Source organism: Dryas octopetala, chromosome 5 (assembly GCF_963921425.1).
Source record: "Dryas octopetala chromosome 5, drDryOcto1.1, whole genome shotgun sequence".
In the NCBI taxonomy this organism is placed as follows: domain Eukaryota; kingdom Viridiplantae; phylum Streptophyta; class Magnoliopsida; order Rosales; family Rosaceae; genus Dryas; species Dryas octopetala.
This window is the reverse complement of record NC_141370.1, coordinates 14,254,452-14,266,999: the sequence shown is the minus strand read 5'-3', so window position 1 is coordinate 14,266,999 and position 12,548 is coordinate 14,254,452. Positions and strand designations below refer to the sequence as shown.

Below are 12,548 nucleotides of genomic sequence, written 5' to 3'. Positions count from 1 at the left end.
AATTATCGGGGCATTTATATATTTATTTTGGTGGTACAATTAAAGAAATTTTATTTTGTAGTTCTGTGAGGTTGATGGTATTGAAGAATCTTCAGTTCGTGAAGGAGGATCTTGAAGGGGATGATATTGATGGTGAAAGCATGGTCATATTTTTGTGAAAACTGGCAGAGTATCTACGTAATTTGTAGCGGGTTTGGAGCTGTTGCTTGACCAAGTTTAATTGTTTTAGATGTTTCTAGTTATAAGAATGTTGAAGGAAATTGATAGAATGATTTGTAATTTAGGCTTCAATTGATATATATGTATAATGCAAGTTACATTCGGTTCAAGTATGTGTTTTCAGATTTTATGAGCAGTTTATTAATTAGTAGTGTTCCTTTGAGGTTACATGAAAATTCATTACTATTAATTAGTAAACAATTTTTTTTTTTTGCATGGTGGAGGACATTTAATTACTGAAACCAAATCAGAAACTAATACCAAGAAGGTGGTAATGCAGCAAGCTACTGTTGGAATTAGTGAGCTACCTAACCCACTTTTAACAAGATAGTAGAAGAAACCATGACATATCATTATTTAATAATATCAATCCTCCACCAATATAGCAACCTCATTAGATATGGTGAACAATTGAAACCAACTAACTGCAGCATTGGTGAGGACCGAATCTTGCAGACTGTCATGGCAGGTTTTAGCAGAAGCTTCCACCATTCTTACATGTGGGTAACCTTAGCTCCCTTGCCACCCCAACACCAACCTCCAACATGCTTTATGGTGGCTGCAGGGTGGCAATAGGCAATATAAACTAACAACAGTGGCAGTTGTATCTATTCCTACCAAAAAAATTGTTTGCCTTTGCTAGATTTTGTTGTAGTGGTTGTTGATCATTTTGAATCTATGAGTTTTGTCTATTTTCTAACATATATATCGATCATTTTAGCATGTAAAACCTACATATTTAAGGATTATGGTTTATGTTTTAATTTAAGTACTCTAAATTTTTTTGTTTGATCTTGTACAAAATGTAAGAATAAATCTAATAGGTCATTTCTAATGTGAGATTCCTCATTTAAGGGTAAATAAAAGATCTCTTGTACGGCTCATTTCGCATTATAATTCGACAATTAATCAAAGCCATCTAGTTTTTAAGTCTCAAACATTAGATAAATCAGAAACCATTTAATTGTTTGATAAAATAGTTATCATTTCAAGTGTTTATCAAAATATATGTTCGTCAATTTATGTTATCAAAATATCTGCCTAAATGTATGTATAGATAATCTTTATATAAATATCTAAAAGATAGACGATTCAGATCGATGAAATACAATATAGAATCAGTTCTACAATGGATCTTTTAGATAAAATTATTTGAGTAATCCCTTAAGGGAATGAGCCTGTAAAATCTAAACCATTAATATGCACGTTTTACAAGAAAAAATTATAGTTAATGTAAACGAAGATACAATTAAGAAATTTCATTATAGTGATTGTATTTGTATACAGACTTCCCCAAATGCATTAGTTTCTATGTAGACATTCTTAAATAGGGCTATCTCACCACGTCTATGGTACGATCATCCAATGATGGCGTTATGTGTACTGTTTATTTTGAAAAATAAATTATTCTTAAATTATGCACACATGTAAGTATATCATTTAAAGTCGACTTACCAAATATGTGGCACAATCGTCTTACTGAAGAATTATATATTGATTCTTTGTACAATATATAAAGAAAGACAATCACTTGTATTTAGTTAAACTTAAAAAGAACGGTCCCGGTCAAAAAAAAAAAAAACTTAAAAAGAAAGACCTATATATTCTCATATAATGGAGATTCAACCAGCCTGAAGTGTGAACATGTTCGGGCGACGATGTTCTGGACCATCGTTTAGACTTCTACCCATTCTTTCGACAGCCTAATTAATTAAGTTGTAAAACTTAGGATTTAGATTTTATGTTTTGAGTCGTCCGAACGATTGTTCAGCATTCTACCCATTATTTTGACAACTTAATCTACGGTGTAAAACTTAGGATTAATTTAGATTTTATGTTTTATGCGTTTTACATAAAACTCCGCTCTATTGCAATTAAAAGGCCATAGGCACCTTGCGAACTGTGCTGCCTTTTCGCAGTGCAAATGTTCTAATATGAAGAAGCCTGTTGTATGATAAAGAAATACCTCCTTTTTCAATTCAAATCTAATCAAACCACCAAAGTCACAAATTCAGTTTAATCATGATTATAATTAGTTAACATATACTATTTAAAACTAATTTAATTAGTTTTAAATTGGGATTTTAAAGATTGGGTGAAGTTTTACACGCCACATCATGGAGAAAAACGTACAATTATGTAAAATAGATCATTTGTAAAGTAAGCATTACTCGTTTTTGAATAAAAAATATGCATATATATTAATCAATTCCTTGATCAATCGGTACCAGTTTCATTCAAAAACGTTTCATGGCACAAATTCAAGGTATCGGACAAAATATGCACACAGTCACATACAATATGCATATTGTCGGTTGTGTGAATAAAATTACACGTGTAACGTACATGGATGCTTGAAATTTTTGTGTATGCTTGTGCAAACTACACGTGGATTGTGTAAGAAAAATTACATATGCAATATCAATGATAATTTGCAGTGCCGGCCCGGAAGGGGCAGCACCGAGTGCGACAGCCTAGGGCCCATTTTCAAGGGATCCACAAATTTTTATATTATGTATATATTAATATATATATATTAAAAAAATAGTTATTGAATTTATTTATAATGTCTTCGCTGCAATTAGATCCTTCTACTTATTGTGTCAAAATTGTAGTTATCTAGTTTTTTTTTTTCGACTTAAGCCCACCTTTGTACCAAAAAAAAAAAATTGTGTCATTCTAAGATATAAAGTTTGAGTTCTGCAACCTTTTTTTCTTTGATTATTAGTTGAAAACCACATTTTTATTTATTTTTATTTCCTTAATTTGTGTTTGGCCAACTTGCTTCATTTTTTCTTTGGTTTCTCACGTGAATCATAGGAGAAGCAAGCCAACATCCTCATCTGCATGACAGTGGGTCCTTTTTGTCCTTGGGTTTACACCTCTTTTTTTTTTTTTATTTTTTTATTTTTTTTTTATCAAAAGTGCATGCCTTCTTTTTGGAAAGTTGGATTCAAAGAGCATGTTTGCTTTGAATTGACAAAGACGGATCTTTGCCTCTCCATATAGTTTTGTAGAAAACTGTTTTTTTTTTTTTTGTTCTCTACATGCTCTTTCAATCTGAAAGAAATTAGAGAGGTCTCATTGAGGCAAGAAGGTAATTAATGTTTGAGTGTGTGTTTTTCCCTTTTAATTTTTCTCTTATATTCTTATAAATTATTTTTTTTTCAATTATTTCTTGACATTCAACCAAAAATTTCCTAATTGATTTTTTGATGTGATCGAAAATTTCTTAATTAATTTCTTGTCAATTGTGAATTATTTTGCAAAAAATTTGATTAGGGGCCAATTTAAAATTCGCTCTTGGGCCTTCCACTAGTTTGTACGTAATTTATGCAAGAATCACAACACCAGTTCCAATTTTTCGTCGCCATATATATATAACGTAGCTCTCCCAAGTTATCACCTAGCCAGGTAGGTCTGTACTTGAGTATTTCTTTTATTATATTTATAGATAATCGAATTATTATATTTTTAATTAGGAAATAATTGAGTCATTAACTTATTATAATCACTAATTAAAGCTTGTATATATAGTAGTATTTTTTTGAAAATAAAGATCAATATGAATCAAAAGAATAATAAATTGAAGGGAAAACTAGAAAACAAAGCGTGGGATAATGAGAGAAGTTAAAGGTAAGACGTACCTTTGGATATGAAAATCTATTGATTTGCGACTGTTGGCAGGTCAGACAGACAAACACCAATGAATCTGTTTTAAAACAATTTTCCAAATCGTACGTTAATCCGGCGGCTTCTTTGGCTGCCACCGAACGTACCAAACGTCAGTGATTGCCACAAACACGGAGTTCTTTGTCCCCTACCAATTAATTTGTATAATTATATGCATATTGTATCGATTTTGGATATTTTGTTATGTAACGGTAATTTTGGATATTTTGTTTTGTGACGATAATACTATCTGCTATGTTCATATAATGTCAAACAATTTATTTAAAATATAAGATGTATGTGTATAAATTTGTAATACCACATCTACACGCTAATCCCCATACTAAACAATGTTACAATTAAACACAATCATTTTTTATTTTATACTTCATAAAATAATCTCAAAGTCAAACCGGAGATTGCGGCGATTGTCATGGCACCCCAGCCAACAGTGATGTTGCCAACGGTGATTTAAAAAAAACTATCATTCATTGGACCGTCAATTAATTATGTAAGATGCTTAAATTAAAACAACTTAGCAAAAGAAAAACATGAATTTAATGAAGAGTATATATTCCTCTATACACTAATTCATAATTTATTCAACTATTAAGTTATTAACGCGCATAATTCAAGGTCAAAGCAATAAACTTATTTAAATATTATTTTCTGATACCTAATCAACAAACACATGCATATGCATATATATATAAAGAGCCAAATCACAAACTATAATGAAATATCCAAAATCCTATATAAATAAAATAGAATCATTACTCATATACGCCTTAGACAATTTGTACGTATGATCGAAGAGGTGGCAACGGCAAGAGTGCCTCCACCAGTGATTGCCCATATAATTAGATGTCAATCATCAATCATGGTTGTTGACCATTCAAGGCTAAACACCCTTAACAACAAGGAAACACTAACTTTGAAGGCATTGCCCTTAGACACTTAATTGGAGGCGCCGGCTGATAGACGACAATCAAGGCCAATTGTAATTTAAAGCTAATAAAAAACATGTTGTCAGTTTGTCACTAGGTATGCAACAAATTATGATCGAGCAAAGGCCACCGACTTTGATGTCAGCAAGGTCACCGGCCGGCTCTTGTAATTTAATATTTTTAGTAATTGACCCTAAATTTCACACCATCTTGGCTTAAAAAAAACACATGAATTTAATCAAGAACATATATATTTATCTATATGCTAATCATTTTTTCAATTATTAACGTAATTCATTGTCAAACCAATAAATTATTTATAGCTTAATTTTTAATTTCTAACCAACAAACGAACAAATAGAGTCATAATCCAAATAAGCTGTAATAAATATTCTATAATTAAATAACCAAAATCCACAAAAAATTGAAATCAGTCATCTACACATAAATCCATTTCACAAGGATAACAGAACGGTCTTGTTAGATAACGAGAGGGAAATTTAAACTTTTCCATGTAAAGGTAGCCATCTAACTTCTTGTTCGTCACCTTCCTGCTCATCACTCAAAATCTCTGTTCTCTCATAAACCATTGGTCTGTTCAACAGGAAAAATATGAACAAAGGTCAAAGGGTGAAGAACATACAACTGAAATGCACCAAAGCTAGTGTTTGTGGGTAAATCCACACCGACCCAACAGCCAATCAGGGCTGGACACGTGGCTTATCAGATCTGACTTCAGCGTTTGACTTCTCAGTGGTCGGACTTTGACCTCCACATCATCACTGCTCAGCACTTCCTCCGCCAGCTCAGATCGGGTCTCCATGCCGAGTTCTCCATGCCCGGTCCGAGCCGAACCGATGGTCTTCCAAGGGGTTGAGTGTCCATCTTTCCACGGTCATCCCGGTTCGGTTCGGCTCGGCACAGAAATAATCTCCTTTCGAGTTCTGGCGTCGGCCAGTTAGGGCTCGGAGGGACCCCTATCTACTGGACCGGCTCGGTCTGGAAATCCCATGTCCGATCCGATCACACATGGGCTTCATGTATACGCATAAGAACATGTGTTCGGGTCGGCTCGGCTCTCCGCCGCCATTCCCAGGAAGATCACGTTGGAATGAACCGCCACACTTAAATGCACCTGACAAAGGTCTTCTGACGAAAGAGACAATCCAGCCTGCATTCATGACTACTGAGGGAGTTCACCTGGATCTTCCATACTTGCATTCAATGCAGCATTGAATGCAAAGGAGGTGGGTAGCTGTGCATGCCACTGTTCACAACCGAACGCGAGGATCTCTCTCAACCAGCCAGTCACATGCAGGTAACTTACTCATCACAATCTCCTTTGCCTATATATACCAATCCATATGTGCAAAACGGGATTCAATAAAACCCCATCCATCCAGCCATCACAAAGCAAACACTTGCACAAACTTTGGCTTACCAAAAACACACTTGGACTTTCTGAGAATAAACCCAGAACATTTGCCTTGTTCTTCCCATTCTCTCAAGTTCATCCCCTGTTCTTCCTCACTTTCATTCAAACACCACCAAACACACATCACTGACTTCATCATCGGAGCGTGTTTGGCTGGTACCACACCGGTCCATCTCCTTTGATATTGTGTTCATTTGCAGGAAGATCTCAATCAACATCCACGTCATCGTCCAGCAAGGCATCTGATCAGCCAAGTCACCACCTTTAAGTTGTTGCATCTCTCTTACGGAAATTTGCATCAACAGCTAGCTTCTTGTAAAACAACAAAGAGTCAATCAAACATAGCAATCCGCAAAAACGATTTTTCTTCTTTTCTTGGATAAGTGTATAACAAATTCAAACCAACAAACACTCAACCTTTCAGTACTTACCAACAAGATCTTCTCCATGTATGGGACAGGGGCCTTCCCATTATATCATGCTTGCACTTGCATCCCAGCATTTACTGAAAGCTTAGAAAACATAACTTAGAAGTGTTTCAAGTATCATGTAATGCACCCTAGAAGGTTAATACAGCACTCCTGGTAATGGTACCTTAACCATCCCTGCAACTGCCACCAAGCATATATTTATTTGAAACCATTTCATACCAAATTGCCAATTAATAATCAATCAATGTTTGTCAAACCCGGCCAAGAAGGTTTGTCTTGCTCTGGAATGCTAATTAAAACAATGTCATCTATCCAATTGGAAACTTAGCTATCTATAAATTATATGACTCCATTTTTTCCATTGCAAATTAGGGTATTTTTCAGTTTCCATTGGTTTCAAGTTTTCAGTTCTAGGAAACCATAATATACATATTATTCATCAACAAAAGGTGCATAAACATAAATTTTGGAAGGAATGTGACTTCAAAAATAGTAATCCATACTTTATGTTTATAATGATAAACTGTAAGTGTTTGCAACCCATAACAATATCAAAACAAACTGATGACATGAATTCCTCCAAAGAAAGCTTATGGCTTTTACTACTCTCAAATTTCAAGATCTATATGACATCGAATCCAACAAACAATTAAAAATCCCTAAGTGAAATTGAAGATATGAGTATAAATTAACATTATGTAAAAAGTGTTTAAATTGGACGTCCTACGTACATATGAAGAAGTTCTTTTTGTTGATGGCTAGTACATATGAAAGTAAAAGCACCAAGACAACAGCAGGCTTAAAGGGAAAGGAAACAGTCTACTCACAATGGAGTTGAACCCGAATTCCTCTTATCCCACCGGTAGAAAGGTAGGAAGCAAGCACATTGAGTAAAGAAATGACCAGTTTCAGCTATGTTACACACTGTTTGACACAAGAATTTGAGCTTATTGCTTTCAAAGTGGTAGCTTAAGATAAAGTTGCGAGTGCCAAAGAATAAGACATCAGAATGTGGACTTTTGGCATAGGGTTCAAGGCATGGGGTAGTACCACAATCATAGTCTATATAACTGCTCATCCGCCACCTCAATCTTTTGCAACAAATACTGTATCTGAGAATCATATTATTCTACCCCTAGAACTATTTTCACATACAAAGACAGGAATTCCATCGACACACAAACTTCTTTCACAAATATTCACACCACACAAGCACAAGCACCAAACCTTACGAATGAGGCAGAAGCACATGTGAATTCAACCAAACCTAATATTCATCTGAATTGGATAACATAAATTCAACCATCTTGGCCATTAAAAAACCAAACAAAAACAAAAAGCATGAATTTGATCAAGAACATATATATATTCATCTATTCGCTAATAATTTTTTCAATTATTAACGTAATTCATGGTCAAACAAATAAATTATTTAAAGCTTAATTTTTCATTTCTAACCAACAAACAAATAAATAGTCATAATCCAAATCATAACTATTCAATAAGTAAATAACCAAAATCCATAAAAAATTGAAATTAGTCATCGATCTGCACATAAATCCATTTCTCTAGGATAACTAAACGGTCTTGTTACGAAATGAGGGCAACGTACATTTAATATTTCCCATGTAAAGGTAGCCATCTTCTTGTTCATCACCTTCCTGCTCATCACATAGCACTTCCGCACTCAAAATCTCTGCTCCCTCAGAAACCGCTGGCCTGTTCAATAGGGAAAATATAAACAAAGGTCAAAGGGTGAAGAGAACACAACAGAAACACACCAAAGCTTCCTGTAAAATAACAGAGTCAATCAAACATAGCAATCCACAAAACAATTTTTTTTTTCTTTTCTTGAATAAGTATAACAGATTGAAACCAACAAATACTAAACCTTTCGCTTATCAACAAGATCTTCTCCATGTCATGCCAGGTTGCAAGCTTACCCTTAAAATTACCCAAGGATTCAACGATTGACTTACACCTAATCGACTTACTATGCATGCATCTACTTTCTACCATGTTTACTCATACTCATGCCAATCATATGGGACATGCCTTCCCATTATATCATGCTTGAGCTTGCATCCTAAGCATTTACTGAAAGCTTAGAAAACATAACTTAGAAGTGTTTCAAGTATCATGTAATGCACCCTAGAAAAGGTTACTGCAGAAAGGTTTGCTTATACACAAAGTAGAGTATAGCATCCAGAAAATTTCTTTCTTTTTAATAAGATATTAGAAGAATCCATAGGAAAAGAGGAAAAACAAGGTGAGCTTGAGCATAGTGGAAGCATGGCCAATACGAGGTAATAAATCTAAATTTGACTCCCTAAACTTGGAAGATTGAATACTGTTAAAATTAATGCACATTTACACAATTCTAGATCAAGTAGTAGAGAGAAATCTAAATAATTCTAGACAATAGAAAAATCTAGAAGCTAGCTATATCTAAAAAGGTATAGAAATTTCTAGAGTCTAAAGTCTCTAGCAATTAGGCCTATTTTAGATTGTCTTAGAGAAGTCCAAAACATTGTAGTATATTCTAGAATGTTTGATAAATGTGTGGTTGGAAAAAGCCCAAGTCTAAAGGACATGTCGGTGGATGAAATCTATATATAGAGGTTTGTACCATATTGTATGTATGAAAAGTAGTACAAAGCTAAGTGTCCTACATATCCACTACCACAAAGCCATTCTTCTATTCCCCCTCTGTTCCTATCAAGTATAATAAGAACTCCTCAGTTTTCCTAAAACATACTATCCACTAATATATCTAGCCTATCACTCTATACTTCCAACACTCCTAGCCGACCTACAAAACCATAAGACAATAACTTCTAACTCTATATACACCAATACATTCCATCTACAAACTAACAAATACTTAGTTTCAATAACACCATAAAAGAGCAGATTTGGGGATTCTCCCCAAGGCATTCGATCATTCAGTGAAAGAATGATTGCAGAAGCATTAGCTTAATATTGTATCAAGAAAACTGCACCAAAATAGTTCTGCACTAAAAAGTCTAATCTGATTTTGAAGATCTTTCTTTCTGACTCTCCAACAACTGTATAATAATCTAAGACATTATCAACTGAATCTACGTAACTTAGATGCTCTGCCAAAAACAACAACAGGCTTAAAGGGAAAAGAAACAGTCTACTTACAATGGAGTAGAACCCAAATTCCTCTTATCCAACCGGTAGAAAGGTAGGAAGCAAGCACGAAGAGTAAAGAAACGACCAGTTGCAGCTATGTTAGACCTTGTTTGACACACGAATTTGAGCTTATTGCTTTCAAAGTGGTAGCTTAAGATAAAGTTGCAAGTGCAGAAGAATAAGACGTCAGAATGTGGACTTATTGCATAGGGTTCAAGGCATGGGGTAGTACCACATGTTGACAGTAATGTGGAGCAATGTCCCACATCGGAAAACTAGAGCTTAGCATATGTGCTTATAAGTCTTGAGTCTCTCCACTTATTGCCAATTGGTTTTGGGTTGGATGCTCTAATTCTATCATGGTATCAGAGCTTGTTTATCCGCGTGTAAGGCCCAACGGCCACACGTGCTCCCACGTCACCCAATACAATTTGTTCACGTGTAAGGCTCAAAATATCGCCACACGTGCGGGGGCGTGTTGAGAGTAATGTGGAGCAATGTCCCACATCGGAAAACTAGAGCTTAACATATGTGCTTATAAGTCTTGAGCCTCTCCACCCATTACCAATTGTTTTTGGGTTGGATGCTCTAATTCTATCACCACAATCATAGTCTATACAACTGCTTATCGGCCACCTCAATCTTTTGCAACAAATGCTGTATCTGAGAATCCATTCACCAGATTCACATTGATCATCATAAGACCAAATGCGAAATGTATTTGATCTATCACGCTTGAAATAATGGAGAACGTCCGATGAAACCCCAAGACATCCCATCGCACAGGTCTTGTCAGCCTCAGGGTCAGGGAGTTCAATGGCACGAGAATTAACAGTATTGAGGTCAATGCATAGAAGTTTCCATGACCTGGCTATGCTGTATAACACCCCGTGCAAGTATACAAAATGCCTGCACAACTCGAAACTTTTGAACCCCTCTGTAAACATGGGGTCAAGTTGCAAACCATGTCGAACCCACTGTCCAGATTCCGACGAGAATATGTCCAGCAGCGTCGAGGTTGAGGTTAGGGTTGAGGACATGGGTTCAGAATAATCAATTCGGACAACTCTGTAGTGAGGAGATTCGGTAGGGTCAAAAGCCAAGGCAGCACAAAAATGGTCATGGTGGTGTGCACTGACTTTAGGTATGGCCACAGTTTCTTTGGTGATGGGATTGCACACATACAATAAGTGCGTGACTTGAATAATGTTGTGTTTTTTGTCTCGTCGGAAATTTCTGGAGGAAGCTACAGGTCTGGCCGAGAGCAGTAGGGAGACTGGGCAATGGAGTAGTTTGGTGTTTTCCTAGTGGGGTACGATTTTGGAAGACAAATAGGACTTGTGCAGGACTTTCCTAGTGTGGGAAGGAGTTCTAAAGGGTTTTCCTTGTGTACAAGGGAATAGAATTAGCTAATAGGTAGATTACCTAATTCTATTAGGATTAGGAATCCATATTGTAATTAGTAAGTCTATGCTCTATAAACAGGCTGCTGCAAGTCTCATAGAAAAATACGTATAGCTAGAGACTTCTAGGGAAGAAACTCAAAGGAAGACTCGGGTTAGAGACTCAAGGGTGAGTGACTTCAAGGGAAGGGTTTTTCAAGAGGGAAAAACACAAGAGAGCTATTTGTGCAAGAGAGAAGAGAGCGGCTGCGAGTTAAGTAGTCTAGGGTTTCAATAAGTTCTTGTACTCTTATTCTATACATAGGGTTTCATAGTCTAAGGATCACACGGGGACGTAGGCAAAGTTCGCCGAACCTCGATAACAAATCTTGGTGTTCTTTGTGTTTACTTTTGCTGCCATATTGTGTGTTGTTTGCTATATCTGTTTTAACTCTAGAATACATCAAGGACAAGATCACATGTGGTGTTAATTCACTACAAATAACAGAAGCAACCCATTGCAACAGTGGAGGTAAGCATCGCCATAGCGCTTCTCATGTCGAAATGTCTGCTTCCCTTCCTTGAAATGCAAAAAATCAGATGCTAAGCAATTGAAGCGGGTGGTTTCCTTTTCCTGGTTATCTTCCATGTATTTATAATCATAGAAAGAGACATAATGTATATGACGCAAATCAGATACCTCACTGTCCATATATAGTGTAAAGGTAAAGACCCAAAACGGGGGACTGCGCCCAAAATCTCTGCACCCAAACATCTGAAATAATTCGATGCCATGACTTGGACACCCTCTTGCATTTCACCAGGTCCTTCTCTGATAATCTATACAAAATCTTAAACAACAAATCCTCACACAAATTCCCCATATACCCAAATCTCCACTGTGCACTGTGGTGGTATTCAAGTTGACAAGTCTAACAGTAGCAGCAGAAGAGGAAACCATTAACGACTAAGAAACATAGTGGCCAAAAAAGACGGACATCACCTTTTGTCACCCAAAAAGAAAAAAAGACATCATCTTTTATCCTAATTTCTCCGTCAGAACAAATTGTTTTGAAGGTTGCTCTGAGTGGATGATATGTTCTCTTTCTTCTGATCTCCAAATAGTAGACTTTGATCTGGCCTGACAGGAGACGTGGTGATAATGGGGAGTGGATTGGTGGTTTCACGTCTAATTTGGGGGTTGGTCTTGTCTTGTAGGATGAGTTGCGGGCGTTATTGACTACTTCTGTTTTGTTTAGATCTGGCTTTCGAAGTCTGCTCGGACTTGGACTCCTCTTGTGGC

General features: G+C 36.0%; 1 pseudogene; it reads right to left on the bottom strand.

The window, feature by feature from the left end:
• Positions 1 to 8,281: 8,281 nt before the first annotated feature.
• On the bottom strand, positions 8,282 to 12,129 carry LOC147284616 (F-box protein At5g07610-like; annotated as a pseudogene).
• Between the last annotated feature and the right edge of the window lie 419 nt (positions 12,130 to 12,548).